The sequence below is a fragment of the Pongo abelii genome, chromosome 12 (genome assembly GCF_028885655.2).
Source record: "Pongo abelii isolate AG06213 chromosome 12, NHGRI_mPonAbe1-v2.0_pri, whole genome shotgun sequence".
NCBI lineage: Eukaryota > Metazoa > Chordata > Mammalia > Primates > Hominidae > Pongo > Pongo abelii.
The window spans coordinates 55,989,858-56,007,030 of NC_071997.2; the positions used below are offsets into that span (position 1 = coordinate 55,989,858).

The 17,173-nt window shown below is 38.2% G+C and overlaps 1 long non-coding RNA gene across 1 annotated transcript; it reads right to left on the reverse strand.

Annotated features, from left to right (window-relative positions):
• Nucleotides 1-233: 233 nt before the first annotated feature.
• Nucleotides 234-6,875, reverse strand: LOC129057668 (uncharacterized). The gene is made up of 3 exons (XR_008522335.1): nt 6,762-6,875; nt 2,941-3,032; nt 234-565 (listed from the first exon to the last, which is right to left on the reverse strand). It is a non-coding gene; the product is annotated as an uncharacterized LOC129057668 (long non-coding RNA).
• Between the last annotated feature and the right edge of the window lie 10,298 nt (nt 6,876-17,173).

Here is a 17,173-nt window from a genome sequence, read left to right on the forward strand (position 1 = left end):
AGGGCAATGCTCCTCAGGCACAAGAAATACCCTGGGATGTCTATCCTGGTTAATGGAACATCAAAATATATGGGGTAATTCTGGCCACTATTGATGCCTCAATCTGGCCCATGGTGTCATCTGCCAGGCAGAGCAGTTATTGAAGATTTCTGCTGGGCAAATAATGCTTGGAAACAGCTGAACTTGACCTGAAAGTGGCACGAATATGTCTGGAATGCAGAGTCAGGTGACATCCAAGCCACTTAAGTATTTATTTGTATTGACCAGATTAAATAGAATTCAGGTCCCTCTTGGAGACAAAGACACAAATCCTGTCCACTATTGGAGGTTCAGTTCTAAAGGATGGGGACAAGAAGGTGTGATGGAGGCCAGAACGCAAAAAGGAAAAATAGAGCCTTTCAGATAATCTGTAATCGAAGTGAAAAGACCAGAATAAAAAAATAACAAATGAAAAACAACCAAAAATACTAGGCTTAGTTAGACCAAGGTATTCAGGAGCCTGGCACTTGTGAATAAGGTTTGTTGTGATCTTGGGAATACAGTTCCACAGATGACATATTTGTCCCTAGGGAAAAGGAAAAAAAAAATCTGTATTTGTAAGGAGTTCTAAATTCTGATAGTATAACAGTTCAAATTATCTGGCCCTGGGGACTCTCCCATACTGCCCATTTAATAAAGATATAAAGAAGGAAATTTTCTTTATAGTTTAATAAGTAATTGCTTGGGTGTCAAAGCCATAGTGTCCACACACCACGCCGCTGGTTACACAGGAATTGTCCAAAGAAGCTTGCCAAAAATGCAGATTTCTGGGTTCTTAGTCCCAGAAATACTAATTCAATAGGAACAGAGGCACAAAAGTCTACAGTAAAAAAAAAACAAACAAAAAAACAAAAACAAATAAACATCTGTGGTGATTAAATGCTGAGCAGTACAAAGACCACATTTTGAGAAACAGCGCTCTGATACCTTGACATTCACTGTGTGGTCCATGGACTGGCAGCATCACATTGAAAGGTTATTAAGAGGGAAAAATCTCAAGCCCCACCCCAAACCAGCTGAATCAGAATCTATGTTTAGCAGAATCCCTGTATGAGACATATGCAGATTAAAGTTTCAGACTCATTCTAAAATTTCAGAAGTTGTGCTTAATTTCGGGAAGCAGTAACTCTGAGGTGTACAATGCAGCTACAATGTGCACCTTAACAGCTACTACTGAGCCTCCAGTAATAGCATCAAAAATCTTCGGCAACTAGCATGCTTAACTTATGCAGACAGGGATGATAGAACTGATGCACCTCTTACAAAGATTTTGGGGATTATAAACAAGTAACTTGGGGATAGGAACAGGACTCTATCTTCAAAAAGATGGAAGCTTAGAATTTTTGAAAATGACAATTTTTGAATACAAAATACATTTTTGTATTCACAGGCTGTTTAAGGCTAGAACATTTACATTATAGTATATAAAGATTAAAACTGGGATTAGAAATTTACGGGTTCCTATATGTGATGACTTTTCTCTTTCTGTTCCTTAAATTTGATAATGAATACACGATATAAAAGGCTTCTTTAAACTAAAAAAAATAAAAAATCAGTAGTTTATTTCCTAAATACTAAGGATGATTGTCCTCTGTATGCCTGACTTCAGTTGAAAAAATCTGGCATATTCACTGATGTGGGCCCTTATTACCACCAAATCACGACCAGCTGTCCTCCATTTACTTATTTCAACTCCGTCTCTTGTTTGTGGCTGCTGAGATTATTTACAGAGTTTGTCACTTTCTGTGACTTTTCATTATCTGCCTAATTCTTTTTTTTACAAAAAAAGAAGTGCTGCCAGGAATTGAGTCATGCCAGATGCATCCATCTATCTCTCATGTTTCAGAGTAGCCAAGCCTCTAGGCTATATTTTATCCAACTATCTATCTATCCATCCATCCATCCATCTATCCATCCATCCATCCATCCATCCATCCATCCATCCATCCATCCATCCATCCATCCAAGCTTCCTCTTTTTTGTTATTTTTCTTTCCTCATTTTCCCTTTCCATCTTTCTATTTCAATTCATTTAAATCCCTCTTTTTTCTTCCTCTAGTATTGACTTTTTAATGTGTCATTTATGTATTTTAGCAAGACACACAAATCAATTCAATTGGAATCAATTAAAAGTTATTATCTTCTGTGTAAAATGGCAAAAAATAGCACCTGGCAAATACAGGCATTTTACAAATGTTGGGCATTCACCAAATATTTTTAATAGATGATTACACGGATTGCACGTTGCTATGGAAAGTGTAGGATATAAACTATAATGCAGAGTTTTTGTTCATAATTGAGTTATGGAGAATGACAAAGAAGCTGCCTAAGCTGAGAATGGCTAAGTGGTTTGGAGGAATGCAAACTGTGGCTTGTTCACCAAGGTGATTCCCTTTGTATGTTTGGCCTTGAATGGGCCCATCAGGGCACAGTACTCTTATTCAGACAAGAACAAGTTCACTTGTCATTTGCTTCCAGAAGCAGCTACATAATTTGCTGGGCTCAACGCCGGTTGATAACATAAAATTCTTTTAAAAATTATGAAGAATACCAAGATGGTGACAGCAGAGTGGGATCCTCCTGAGTGTGGGCACCAGTCACACACCCATAAAGCCATGGCAATCATGGTACCCTCAGCCAAAAGTTCTTTTCGGATTGTTTGGCTCTGCTGCTAGTTTGAAAACAAAACCTTTAGCAAATACATATTCCATTTTCTTTTTGTTAACATAGAACCGTCCCTTAGAGTGTATCCATTATTTACCTCTGGTAGAACAAAGATAATACATGAAAAGGGAAATAGTAGAATGGCAGAACATTAAGTATCACAAAAGAATGATCCTGACCACCAAATAATATTAACTGAAAGCATTTTTATAATTACTTGTAATCTAGGTCCACTCACCACCAGTACAGGCACATACAAAAAACTGCAGCACCTTTTTCCACTCTCTCACAACCCCTGGAATTCAGAGAATAACAGGATACATTTTCTGGCTGAAAAAATGGGAACAATGAGCTATTAATACTGACTGAAATATGGAGTAGCTTCTTGGCATAATTTGAAAACCAGTCCTTTAACTTTTACTACATGGCTACAAAGAATCCTTTGATAATTCTTGTTCATGTATACTTTCATAACACTCAGCACTCTGACCCTGTTCACACAGTATCGTGGTTGTTTACCTATCTGTATCCATCACTAGACTCTAAGACCCTTCACAGATGGTCTGCTGTCTGTTTTTTATATGGCACGAGAATTTAAGATGGCTTTTACTTTTATAAATAATGGAAAAAATCAAAAAGAATACTTGATGACATATGGAAATTACATAAAATTCAAATTTCAGAGTTGGAACACTGCCACACCCATTCCTTTATAGGCATACCTCTTTTAACATAGTTCACTTACTATGCATTGCAGATACTGTATTTTTTAAATAAATCAAAGATTTATAGCAACCCTGTGTCAAGCAAGTCCATCAGTGCCATTTTTCCCACACCATGTTGCTCACTCTGTGTCTCTGTCATATATTGGTAATTGTCACAATATCTCAAACTTTTACTTATTGTTATATCTCTTATAGGGTCTGGCTCTATGGCCAGGCTGGAGTGCACTGGCATGATTTACAGAGTGTGTCATTTTCTGCAACTTCCGTCTCCTGGGCTGAAGTGATTATCCCACCTCAGCCTCCTGAGTAGCTGGGACTCCAGGCACACACCACCACTCGTGGCTAATTTTTGAATTTTTTGCAGAGACAGGATCTCACTATGTTGTCTAGGCTGGTTTCAAACTTCTGAGCTCAAGCCACCCGTCTGCCTCAGCCTCCCAAAGTGCTGGCATTACAGGAGTGAGGCACCGCGCCAGCCTTTCAACGTTACTATTGTAATTGTTTGTGGCACCAAGAATCATGCCCGTGTAAGACAGCAAACTTGATAGATAAATGTGTGTGTTCTGACTGCTCCAGCCACCAGCTGCTCTCCTATCTCTGTTGCTTGCCTCAGGCCTCCCTAAGACACAACAATATTGAAATTAGGCCAGTTAATAACCCTACAATGGCTTCTAAGTGTTAGAGTAAAAAGAATAGCCACACATCTGTCACTTTAAATCAAAAGCTAGAAATGATTAAACCTAGTGAGAAAGGCATGTCAAAAACTGAGATAGGCCAAAAGTGAGACCTCTTGTGCCAAATCATTTACTTTTATAAATGATTTTTTAAAATGAAAAATAATATTTGATGACAAAAAATTATGAGTAAAATTTATGTGTAAGAATTGTGAGTAAAATTGTTAGTAACATTGCGAATGCAAAAAACCAGTTATTGAGGGAAATTAAAGGTGCTACTCCACTGAACACACAAATGATAAGAAAGTTAAACAGCCATATTGCTGAGAGGGAGAAAGTTTTAGTGGTCTGCATAGAAGACAAAACTAACCACAACATTCCCTTAAGCCAAAGCCTAATCCAGATCAAAGCCCTAAATATCATCAGTTCTATGAAGGCTGAGAGATGTAAGGAAGCTGCAGAGGAAAAGTTTAAAACTAGCAGAGGTTAGTTTATGAGGTTTAAGGAAAGAAGCTATCTCTGTAACATAAGAGTGCAAGGTGAAGCAAGTTCTGATGTGGAAGCTGCAAGTAATTATCCAGAAGATTTAGCTGAAATCATTGATAAAGGTAGCTACACTAAAGAGCAGATTTTCAATCCAGACAAAGTAGCCTTCCATTAGAAGAAGTTGCCATCTAGGACTTTCATAGCTAGAGAAAAGAAGTCAATGCCTGGCTTCAAAGCTTCACAGGAAAGGCTGACTCTCTGTTCAGGAGCTAATGAAGCTGGTGGCTTTAAGTTGAAATCAAAGCTCATTTGCTATTTTCAAAAATGCTAGGATTTTTAAAAATAAAGAATCCACTCTTTGGAATAACAAAGCCTGGATGACAACACATCTGTTTATTGTATAGTATAATTAAAATTTTAAGCCCCCTCTTGAGACCTACTGCTCAGAAAAGATCATTTTTTTCCAAAATATTAACACTCATTGACAATGCACCTTGTCACCCAAGAGGTTTGATGAAGATGTACAAGGAGATTAATGTTGTTTTCATGTTTGCTAACAAAATGTTAATTCTGCAGTCCATGGATCAGAATTATTTTGACTTTTAAATCTTATTATTTAAGAAACACATTTTATATGGATTTTATATGGATTCTTTTCATGGATATGGGCAAAGTAAATTAAAAGCCTTCTGGAAAAGATTTACCATTTTAGATGCCATTAAGAACATTCATGATTCCTTGGAGGAGGTCAAAATATCAACACTGATAGGAGTTTGGAAAAAGTTGATTTCAACTCTCACGTATGACTTTGAGGGCTTCAATACTTCAGTGGAGAAAGTAACTGCAGGTGTGCCAGAAATAGTAAGAGAACTAAAATTAGAAGTGGAGCCTGAAAATGTGACTGAATTGCTGCAATCTTATCATCAGTATTGAATGGATAAGGCAAAGAAAGTGGTTTATTGAGATAAAATCTACTCCTGGTAAAGATACTATAAACATTGCTGAAATGATAACAAAGGATTTAGAATATAAATAAACTTAGCTAATAAAGCTGTGGCAGGATTTGAGGGAATTGACTCCAATTTTGAAGGAAGTTCTATTGAGGGTAAATTCCTATTTAAACACTATTGCATGCTACAGAGAAATATTTTGTGAAAGGATGAGTTAATGAATGCCTCAAACTTCGTTTTTGTATTTTGTTAAGAAATTGCCACAGCCACTGCAAATTTCAACCTTCAGGAACTACCACTCTGATCAGTTAGCAGCCATCAACATTGAGGCAAAAGAGAAAGAGATTATGAAAAAAAAGATTATGACCCACTGAAGGCTCAGATGATCATTGGCATTTTTTACCAATAAAACATTTTAAATTTAGATATGCATGTTGTTTTCTTAGACATAATGTTATTGCACACTTAATGGACTATGATATAGTGTAGGCAAAACTTTTGTACGCACTGAGAAACCAGAAAAATTGTGTGACTCACTTTATTCTGATATTCACTTTATTGTGATAATTGCTATATTGTGGTGGTCAGGAACTGAACCCACAATCTGTCCAAGGTATGTCTGTATATATCATCTGTGACCGTTTTGGCACAGCAGAGTTTAGTAGTTGGGACAGAGACCATATGGATCATGAAGCCTAAAATATTTCCAATCTGGACCTTTATAGAAAAGTTTGCTGACCCCTGCTTCAGTTTGAGACCTGTGTCTTCTTCATCAATGCACTACCTGAGCCTAGCACAATACACCTTGTAGTATATGTTCCCTATATTGACAACAGCAGGAATAAAGAGGGGAAAAAATAAGGGAGGAGAGTCACCTCCTTTTTATGTGACATTCTTCTGGGGGCCCCTCCAACTCCCTGGGCTCTCTCCTCAATGAGCTCTAGTGTAGTTCATCTATTGGCTTTTAAATTATGATTTGCCTTTCTGGGTAAGACACGAGAGCACCTCTTGTATTCTAGATTGTATTATACATAATTGTGTTCATGAAGGAAGTCTTAGCGCTGTGATGTTGATGGTCATATCACAGTGTTGACTAAGATCCCTAAGGAAGTTTAATATTGGCTGCTGATATCCAAGTCAGCAGTAATTGTAATTGTATAGAAATTACCATCAGTAATTGTATAGAAAAAGAATAGTTATAGCAATTTATCCTTATTCACCTACATTAATTCCTGTTACTTGTTGAATCTCACATGGCTGTGGAATTTTCACATTTAGGGAAGATAATTCCAATGGACTCCAACTGCTATTTTTTTGGTTTTTTGTATCTTCATGGTCCTGCAGGAGATAAACATTTCATTCAATAGTGTCCTTTGCAACCACAAACTTTACCAAATTGCCTATGATAAAAAGCACTGACTTTTAAAAAGATCAGTTTGTAATTGTTTATTTTAATGGTCACTATCTCTCCAAAACATACGCAAAAGTAAACTTTTTATGTTCTAAACTAGGTGGTTTTATGATGTTAATTTAATCAGGCCTCTTGACCTACATGTTAGTGTGTTTTTTCATTCCTGAGATTAAAAAATTACCATAAATTTCCTCTCATACTTTTTAAGGTAAAGAATAGATAGTGGTATATAATAATACAATATGTTTAAAGCCTTAGAGAAATATTGTGCATTTTACAAATGTAATTTTTTTTTTTTTAACGTGGAGGATATATTGGCTGGTTACCCTATCTCAATTAGGGCTCTTAAAGGCAAACAGGAGAAATGAAACACTTCTATTGACATTAACCAGAAATGGAAATGGAAAGACTGGGAAACCAGGCATAGAACATAAGCAGAGACTAAGAGAAGTGGAGCACTGACAAAGTCACTGCTCCTGTGCCGTCTTCTTTAAACATCTCTGTGTTACTTCAAAATTCGTATGTTGAAGTCCTAACCTTCATAACTCAGAATTTGACCTTCTTTGGAAATAGGGTTGTTGCAGAAGTAATAAGCTAAAATTAGGCCATAATGGAGTTGGGTGGATCCCTTATCTAGTATGACTGATGTCCTTATAAAGTGAAATATTTAGACTCAGAGACACATACAGGGAAAATATTATGTGAAGACGAAGGCAGAATTTGGGATGATCTTTCAATGAGCAGAAGATGCCAAAGATTACCAGCAAACCACCAGAAGCTTGGGAGAGGCACGGAACAGATGCTTCCTCAAACATCCTTCAGAAGGAACCAATCCTGGCTGACACCTTGCTCGCAGCCTTCTAGCCTCCAAGACAATAAGTTTCTGTTGCTTAAGATACCCATCATGTGGTACTTCACTTCGGCAGCCCCGGGAAATTCGTGCTATTGCTGACTCTACCCTGCCACACCATCAACAGTCTCTAATGGTTGCAGTGTCTTTGCTTATCTCTTGAAATTCAAAGTCCCAGGAGGAATCATTCAATTCAGCAAGCCCCGTCACACAAGCAAGCTGGTTGCAGGGAGTTGGAGAAGGAGTATTTTACTCCTTTCAACTCCTTTCAAGTCCCTGTCTCCTCTCAAGAGGGATCATTGGTGACTCCATAAACAGGAAAGTGTTGGGGTGCTATGTTGCCAAGGGTAACTACTAATGGCTATGGTGTGGGGTTAGCATCATAGAATCTCCAAGTTGGCTGAAAAATCTACTGCATCCTATAATGGTTTGGAATCATTTTGCTGCCAGTGATTTCTTTCTCATGTTAATCCCAGGCTAGGCCCAGTAGCTCACACCTTTAATCCCACCACTTTGGGAGGCCAAGGCAGGAGGAACACTTGAGCCCAGGAGTTTGAGACCAGCCTGGGTAACAGAGTGAGATCCCATGTCTACAAAAAACTTAAAAACTCACCAGGTGTGTTGGTGTGCACCTGTAGTCCCACCTACTTGGAAGGCTGCAGCAGGGGCAATGGGAGGTCATCAATGGTGGAAGCTTAGGGTTACTTGAGCCCAAAAAGTCGAGGCTGCCGTGAGCCTTGATCATGCCACTGTACTCCAGCCTGGGTAACAGAGTGAGACCCTGTCTCAAAAAAAAAAAAAAAAATCCAGCCCTTTGGGAGGCTGAGGCAGGAGGATCACTTAGGGTCAGGAGTTTGAGAACAGTCTGGGCAACACACTGAGAGACAACTCTGTCTCTACAAATAATAATAATAATAATAATAAAAAAATTGTGAGAGCTCCCATATGTGAGTGACTTGTTACTTAGAGTATACATAATAAAAAATCTAATAAATCACAACTACTTCTATAAATAAATTTGTATTTATTAACCAAAGTTGAATAAATATACATTGAGAGAAGATTTTACCTATCTGGGTAAGATGTCATTTATTGCATCAAGAGACCATGTTTATTTGACATATTGCTTGGCAGACCCCCTGTAATAACTTGCAGTAACCTCAGGTCTCCCTTGCTTATCCCCAGGGTTCTACAATTCACAGGCTTGGAGCTGTTGTTTTCTCATGAAACTGATTTATTGGAAAAGCTCATTTCTATGAGAGCATAAACATGAAAAGCCTTTCTTTTCCCTCCAGTCCTTACTTTCACTCATGTTTTGCTGAACCATTCTTTTCCATCATTTAACAACTTGGAAAAACCCTATAATTTCATAGGTTTTTTCAGTTACAACTAGTTCATGTTAATTTCCAACTTCAATCACAAATTAATTTAAATCCCATTGTTTCCCCTTCCCCCAGCAAGTCGTAGAGCCTAGCTCTGAGGAGCCTTCTCCCACTCCTCTGCAAGGGCTAGCTTTCCTGGTGCCTTGTGACAGGGAAGGGGAAGAGGAAACAGGGCAAATGTTTCCATTTGTAGATGGCCTGTCTCCAATGGCTGTCCCTGTGTCTAGGCAGCACTGACTGAGACGGCATTTGTCTCACTCAGTCTCACTCATTTGACTGAGACAAGTGCTGTCTCACTCACAGTGTGTGTGTGTGCGCGTGTGTCTTTCAGAGTCCCTGTAGGAGCTTCTTGCTTCACAGTTCCTTGACTGAGACACTCAGCTGCAGTCTAACCTCTCCTCTGAGCTTCCACCATTGATGACTCCCCCATTGCCCCTGCTGCTGAATTTCCTTGACTAGAAGACAGCCCCCATGAATGAGGTTCAGCAAGACTATTCGATTCTACCACCTAATGTTATTAGCATTAGTATCTTTGCATACCAAGTGGTGTAGTACACATCTCCACTCAGGCATCTCTTGCCAATTGTCTCCTGCTCAAGCCAAGTCACGAAGTTTGCTGTTTAATAATACCTAGGAAGTATTTCTTTACAGAAGTTTGGGTTTAACAGGGATGTACATTGGTCAAAGCAAATTGAAGTGTGCAATTAACATCTGTATATTTCACTATGTGTAAGTTAAACGTCAATTTAAAAGGAAGACTGCCTAAGAATGAAAAATAAATAATTAAGAATTCTAAGGAATAAAAATAAGTGCCTATTTTTTTTCTGGAAAGCACCCTCAGTTTCTTTGACTAAAGTTCATGGAGGCTTTTCTTTCTTGGCTTGTCTTTGGATGGAAGTACTCTTTGCCCCTGCAAGAGAGGAGAAAAATCTCACTATACCATGAATACTGTGTTCCCTATAAATCCAAGAATCAAATTACTGTGACGCTTCCTTTCTCTTTTGACTCACCTCTCCTGAATATTGACTGGGAAAGGTTCAGAAGGTTTGGTGTGGTAACTGGTATTATGTAAGGGTTAGATCTGCTGCCTCTCGGTAAGCTCTTAGGGAAGTATCTGGCCAGGTATTAGCAAAAGTGACTTGATTAAAGTCTCTTAATTTTAACTGGGTCTTAGTGATGAATTTCCTGGCAACTTGCATCATCAACAACCTCTTACTAATAAATAAATACGACACACATAAAGATGTATATAAAAAGGAAAGTTTTAGGGAAAACAATGCCATGGGAATCAGGAAACTTTTAGCCCGGCTCTGGTTATGACAGTCATTTATTTTATAAATAACTATTTAGCATTTACCATGTGCCAGGATCTTGGTAGGCACCAAGGATTTGATGAAGAACAATTAAGATCAACATACAAAGTTTTACAGATGGGGAAATATACACCTGTGGATGCATACAAAGTAGTTCTATAGGAATACAGAGGAGAGATGCTGAACCAAGATCTGGGAGGAGCAGAGGAGAATTTCTTGAAAACATGCATTTGAGCAAAGACCCAGTTTTAGTAGAGTTAGCCAAAATGAAAAGGACACCTGATATCCTAGGAGGGAGAATGGAGTATCACTGTATTTGTTTCTTTAGGCTGCCACAACAAATTGCCACAAACTGAGTAACTTAAAACAAGATAAATTGATGCTGTCACATTTATGGAGACCAGATGTCTCAAATCAAAGTGTTGACAAAGTTGGTTCCTTCTGGAGGCTCTGAAGAGAATCTGTCTCACCCTTTTCTCCTAGCTTATGGTGGTCACTGACAAATCTTGGCATTCCCTTGTATGTAGATGCATCCAATCTCTGCATCCATCACAGCCCCATATCCCTGCCTATGTGCCCTCTACTCTCCTCTCCTTTCCTTATAAGGGCATCAGTCATTGGATTTAGGGCCCAACCTAATCCAGGATGGGTTCATTCCAACTTAACTAATGATATCTGCAAAGACTGCATTTCCAGACAAGGTCATATTCTGAGGTTCCAGCTGGACATAAATTTTTGGAGGACATCATTCAACCCACTATAGTCACTAAATGTCTGTGTGATATATAGCAACTTATTGCCACGTTGCTTTCATAGTAAAATCTCTTACATCTTCAATTCAACTTTTCATATTTTATTGTAATTAATGAATTGAGAGTCCGTTATCCCTCATAAGCACATTAGTTCCTTATAGGAGAGAATTGAGACAACCTCAGCATCTGCCCCAGAACCTAGACAACCAACAAATGTCCCTTGAAAACTGGTAATTTTTTGAGGCTTAAGTTCCTCATTTAAAATTACATAGTGGTCTTTCTACATAAAATATGATCATCCTTTCTTTATCCAGGAGCTGTAAGCCACAGTGTGTCTTGGTCTAGAATACAGCAATACATACAGGTCAAGTACAAGAGAATGCGGTTTTAAAATGTGCTTTTGGGCTGTGTTCCTTCTATTACAACTCATTGCCACTGTTATGTTTGTGATAACAGTAATTATGATAATGCTTGGGCAACTGAGAAGGGATAATGATAGTTTATAGACATTATAGCCGCATATTTTGCTTTCCAGCACACTTGTGAAAAATCTCTTGAAAAACTAATCTCAGATATTTAGTAATATTTTGTTTGCAAACCTTGATAAGGTTTCTACTAAATCAGAAAGTCCATTACTTTCATGCTAGAAATCTGAAAAATTAAGTAAAGGCATATAAAAACAGAAAAATTATAAAAGATATCCATTGCCTTCCAATAACATGTTTTTCTATGTAACTTCATCATTTTTAATGTGGTTTAGAATATCATCCCTTTGATCCTCACAAAGGTCTCATATGGTAAAGCATGTTATCTGAGGTCCAGGTTCCTAAAAGCAAAAGATGGGAATTTTGTGCAAGTGACTTATTGAGGTAGGGCTCTGAGGAGAAACACAGAGCAAGTGAAGGAATCAAGACATCCTAAGGGAAGAAGCCAAATGAAGATGTGGTTTTGGCTGAAGTTTGCTTCAGCCTAATCCCACAGGAAGCTCTGGAGTGTGAATAGCATCACAGAGTTGTCCTACATCTAGAAAAAGGGGCCAGGCTTTTGTGCCTCTACATTAGTCAGTTATTGGCTGTGTGTCTGTCACTGGGAGCCACAGACGTGACCTTTCAGGCATTTTGGGTGAGCTGGCTCCTGTGTGCCAGGCCATTATCTGAAGAAAGGATGGTTGTGGACCATTAGTGTCCAACCCTTACAGATGGCAGGGGCAGAGTCAGGTCAAAGGTATCTGGACATGGTAGCAATAGCATCTATGCCAGTGAGTGTCATAAACAATCACATTTTACAAAAGTAACAAGTAAGGCTTAAATAAGTTAAGTCATTTTCCAAGGCTACTCAGCCAATAAATGGCAGAATTAGAAAATAAATTCAACTCTTGCTTCATAGACTATGTTCTTCCTGCAGCCTCTGGAGAAGCTCCCTTCTGATGAATGTCTCACAACCACTTCGTTGATAAATTCTCTCTGCTGTTATGAATGATCCCTCTGGGCAAAAATAGGAGGGCTCATTCTAGAAATTACTAAATGGTATTTTCTTCCTTGGAGCAAATTATGATAGTGATGGTTGCAGATTACACATGTGTAGATGGACCAAACTATGCTTTTATCAACAATACCTTATGGTCTCTAATTTTTCTCATACACGAATCTTACTTTTCTCATTTTATTTTTCTTTCGATGAAAGATCTTGCTCACTATCACCTAAAGACTGTTAAAAGTTAAAAAGTTGACTTCAAATGAGCTCAAGGGCAAGCATTAAAATATTTTGCAAGCTACTACTAAGAATAATCAGAAAATTGGAATTTTACCAAATCACCACAGGCACAGTGCATTCTATCCTCATATTCCTTATCTCAGGAAGAGGAAAACATATTTGAATATCTGGCACTTTTACTAGAGCACCCAGCAATAATATCGAGCCATGAGACATCATTAGACCAAATCTAAGTAGAGCAAGCCTGAGAAAAAGCATTATTTCTTAAAAACACCATAAAAAACCCATTTCATGCAACATTCTCTTCCAGAGTAGCATGCAGGCTCATTCTGGCACTTTAGAAATGAATCACTTGCTCTGATCATCTCATCTGGGAACTTGAGTAAATCATCCTGCCTCAGAGATGTTGCTAAAATACCGGAAAGAAAATTAACTTGCCAACATACTTATTCAAATGCCTATATGGTACCTGCTTTGGATTAGATTAGATTAGGGATTTTATTTCCATAGTCAATTTTGTGAATTACATTCCATTCTTGAAGGTAACTAAGAGCATGTGTGTTACAAAGTCATCTCAGGGTCTTGCACAGCATCCATTACTTTAGTTGTAAGCTATACTCACTTCATTAGGTTATGAATATTCAAGCTATGATAGTCCTTAACATTAAATTTTTCATTATCTGACAAAAATGCATATTTAAAGATGATTTATCATAGCATTGGTTTGTACACAGTCCTTTTCCCACACGCAAATTACGAAAGTGATAGAAAATTTCTGGTGTATCTGACCTGGCTGAGTCTTTGGTACTAATGTCCCCTATAAATTTTATTAGGACATTGAATAAAATGCCAAGAAGTTGCTATCTTAAAGTAATCTAAAAGTAATCTAATTAAAATGACACATAAACTGTGTCTAAGGGGAAAGATGTGATTCAACAAAACAAATTTATGCAGAAAATTTACACTTAAAAATCCACTTGAGATATAGGCAATTTTGAATTAATTTGGTACCTTAAAAGTGAACTGCTTATAAAGAACAATTTAATTTTATGCTAAAGAGATAATATGCCAATAAAGTAAGAAATTACACATATATGTGTATTTTAAATGAATATCGATGTCTATAGTTAAAAGAAAAGTGCCAGTAAAATCTGGAGACAGTTAATTTTTGTCTGCAAGAGAATGGGAATGTAGTAATCCTTACCTATATAGACGTGGTTAATTAATGTTTGCAAAGTGCTTTGAGTTCTTGCATAGTCTCCATAGCAGGATGAAACAGACTATTATGAAAACCTGAGTAAGCCACTTGGAAAAGCTGTCATAAAAACTCAGGCTTCAACCACTAAGAAGAAAATGATACATTAGTGTGTGTTACCATCAGAGGAGACTTTTGACCTATCACTCCCAAAGAAAAAATAAATGAAATAAAAGAAATATTCATTTCAGCACCATCTCATGCCCTCCTACAGCCCAAGTTGCTACCTTAGCCATTTAGTTTTTGATCCATTCCAGGGAGGTCTTGAATTGAGAGAGGTGCTATATGATTAATATTATCTGTTACTGTTAGCTGGTTAATATTCATGTGTAATCTTTTCCCATAGGTGTCTGAGTTTAATAAGAGGGCTATTGGGATGTATATAAAACATCCTTCAATACTCCGTTATTGAAAATCCTGCTGATCTCTAATGCTATTATTTTCATCAAATAGATAGTTTTGCCTTATTATCAATACTGGTTATTATGATTCTTGGATAAGATAGTTACTGATGTAATGACAGGTTAGGAAGATGGAGGATTTGCTGATCTTTGACTATCATCTACATAATAGGAGGATATTTTTCAAGCCAAAGTCTCTTATCTCATGTCATTAAACTAACTTCAACTTTTTTCCTAAAACAGATTCTTTCTATATGGAGAAACTATTTTGATAAAGACAACATGTAGTGTGTAGGATTTAATAACAAGCAACTGCTTAGGGGCAGAGCCTTTTCTGACTATGTTTCAGATCTAGCCAAAATCACCAATTACTGGACTCTCTGGGGACCAGACCTTACAATGAGTTTTCTGACCCCATGAAGATTTAGATAAGCTCTGGATAAGTTCTGTTCTGTGACATGAGCACTGAGTTGCTTAGCAGTAAAAATCTTCTCCTCTCAAAGACCTCAGTCAACAATATTTCCCCAGAATTTATGAGGATGCAATAGGAGGAGGATGCTGGGAGTCTCCATGTGAGAGCAGTTTTTGCCAATCTCACATCAGGTTTAAGATACTAAGGGCATTTTCAACCCTTTCTGAACCCTTTTCTAGGTTCAAGGATGGAAGGAACCCTACAAGTGATTCTGCTCTTCCCTCCCCCGATGGGTACGGACAAAATCAGCCAGATAGGGCTTAGGAGAGGTAAGAGTTCTCAGAACCTAGAGGTGTTTGTCAGCTACATCTCCATAATTGGGATATAGCATCTAAGGGAAAGAAACAATATTACATCTTTAGGGGCCAATTTATGCACCAAATGTTCGGGGAGAGGCAATGTGGTTGTCAAAACCATGGTCTCCGAAGTGGGCCTGCCTAGGTTTAGGTCTCAGCTCTGTCCTTTCTGGTAACCATTCTGGAAATCTGCTCCCCATTTATGATAAGGGATGATTTTGCAGAAGGTATCTAATAAGATATTGTGATGAGCAAACAGGAGAGCAGTTAAGAAGCCTAGAAGAGTGGCTGACATATTGTAGACCCACAATAAATCTTAGCAAGTATGCAAATTAAAAAGGTATTGTTACTCCCATTTTATAGTTGAAGAAACTGGGGATCAGAAAGGTTAAAAATTCAATAACCAAGAACACACAAGTAGGTAATAAATGGAAGAGTTGGAATTGAGTCCAGAAATGGCCCCTTGCAAAGCCCTTTCCCCCATTCCCTCAGCTCCAGGCCGTGCTAATGTTGTCAGTAGATTTCATCACCCATTATGGGATAGAATCCAAGGGGATCCAGAAATGTCGTAGTGCCCAGAAAGCCACAATTAGAGGTTCATGTTCTCGAGGACAGAATTGTGTTTCCCCTCAGTCCTTTTCTACAAAGAAATTTTTCCTGGAAGGAGGGTCACAATTAAGAGAAAGATGAGGGAATTGGTATCAGGCTGAGCAGGTGCCACCTGCTGGGGACTGGGCTAGGAACTTTATATGCACCACTCATCTACCTCGCAAAACGACATTCAGTGTTGGTGTTATTATCCTCATTTTACAGACGAGGAAATGGAAGCTCAGACAGATAAAGCATCTGTCCCAAGGTTAAGAGCTATTAATTGATGAAGCTGAAGCTCTCCCACAGCCAGTACTGTCTGTTTTCCACTCTAAGCTTGCTTTCTGGCAGTACACTACTTAAATGTACCAATTTCTTAATGGACCTTAGATCAAATTGCTTTATCAACCATCTGGCAGTTACAATTCTAGCCAGACCTTGGGCTGCAGGCACCTTAATAGGGGACAGGCACAAAGGGACTGTGGAAATGCAGAGAAGGGGATGAGAAGCTTGAGACACAGGAAGCCACCAGCCCTTATCCTTATTCAGCAGACAATCAGAATGCCAAAGGCCACTTGCCATACTGGATACTAAAGTGGATTCAGAGTAACAAGCAGTTAAAAATGGATTTTGCCATTAATGCATTTCTGATTAATGCCTTTCACTCTGTTCAGAAGTAAAGCAAGTTCATTTTCTTTGCAGAAGACCCATACCTTGGAGATTTTATAAATATTGCTCTTAATTTAACTCCTGTGAAGGAATGGCAACATTCTCTTGAGTGAAATTGCTACCTTTTAGAGGCACTATCTCTCCCTGGTTGCTGCTGCTTCCCTGAGCACTCATTAGCCTTCCTGTGGATAGGAAATAGTTTTGTACAAGGCCCTGAAATGCTAAATGTCCTTAGGTTGAAGGGCATTTGTTCCCCAAGCCCGTCTGACTCAGCAGTGATATATGCGCAGAGGAAATCTTTCTTTGCCTGTCTTAGCTTTGCTCTTGTTCCTCTTTCAATTGAAGAAATGTGATTTTTCTTTTTCTACTCAAGTTCTATTCAGAAAGCAAAGGAAGTGCATAATTGTTTGGTTGTCCCTTGCATCCTTCTGCAGCATATTTCACAGGAAATCTCATTACTAAAATAAGAATATTATTCCTAATTTATTAAAATAGATGTGGGTTGGTCAAAAGCCATGGTGGGGGATGGTGGAA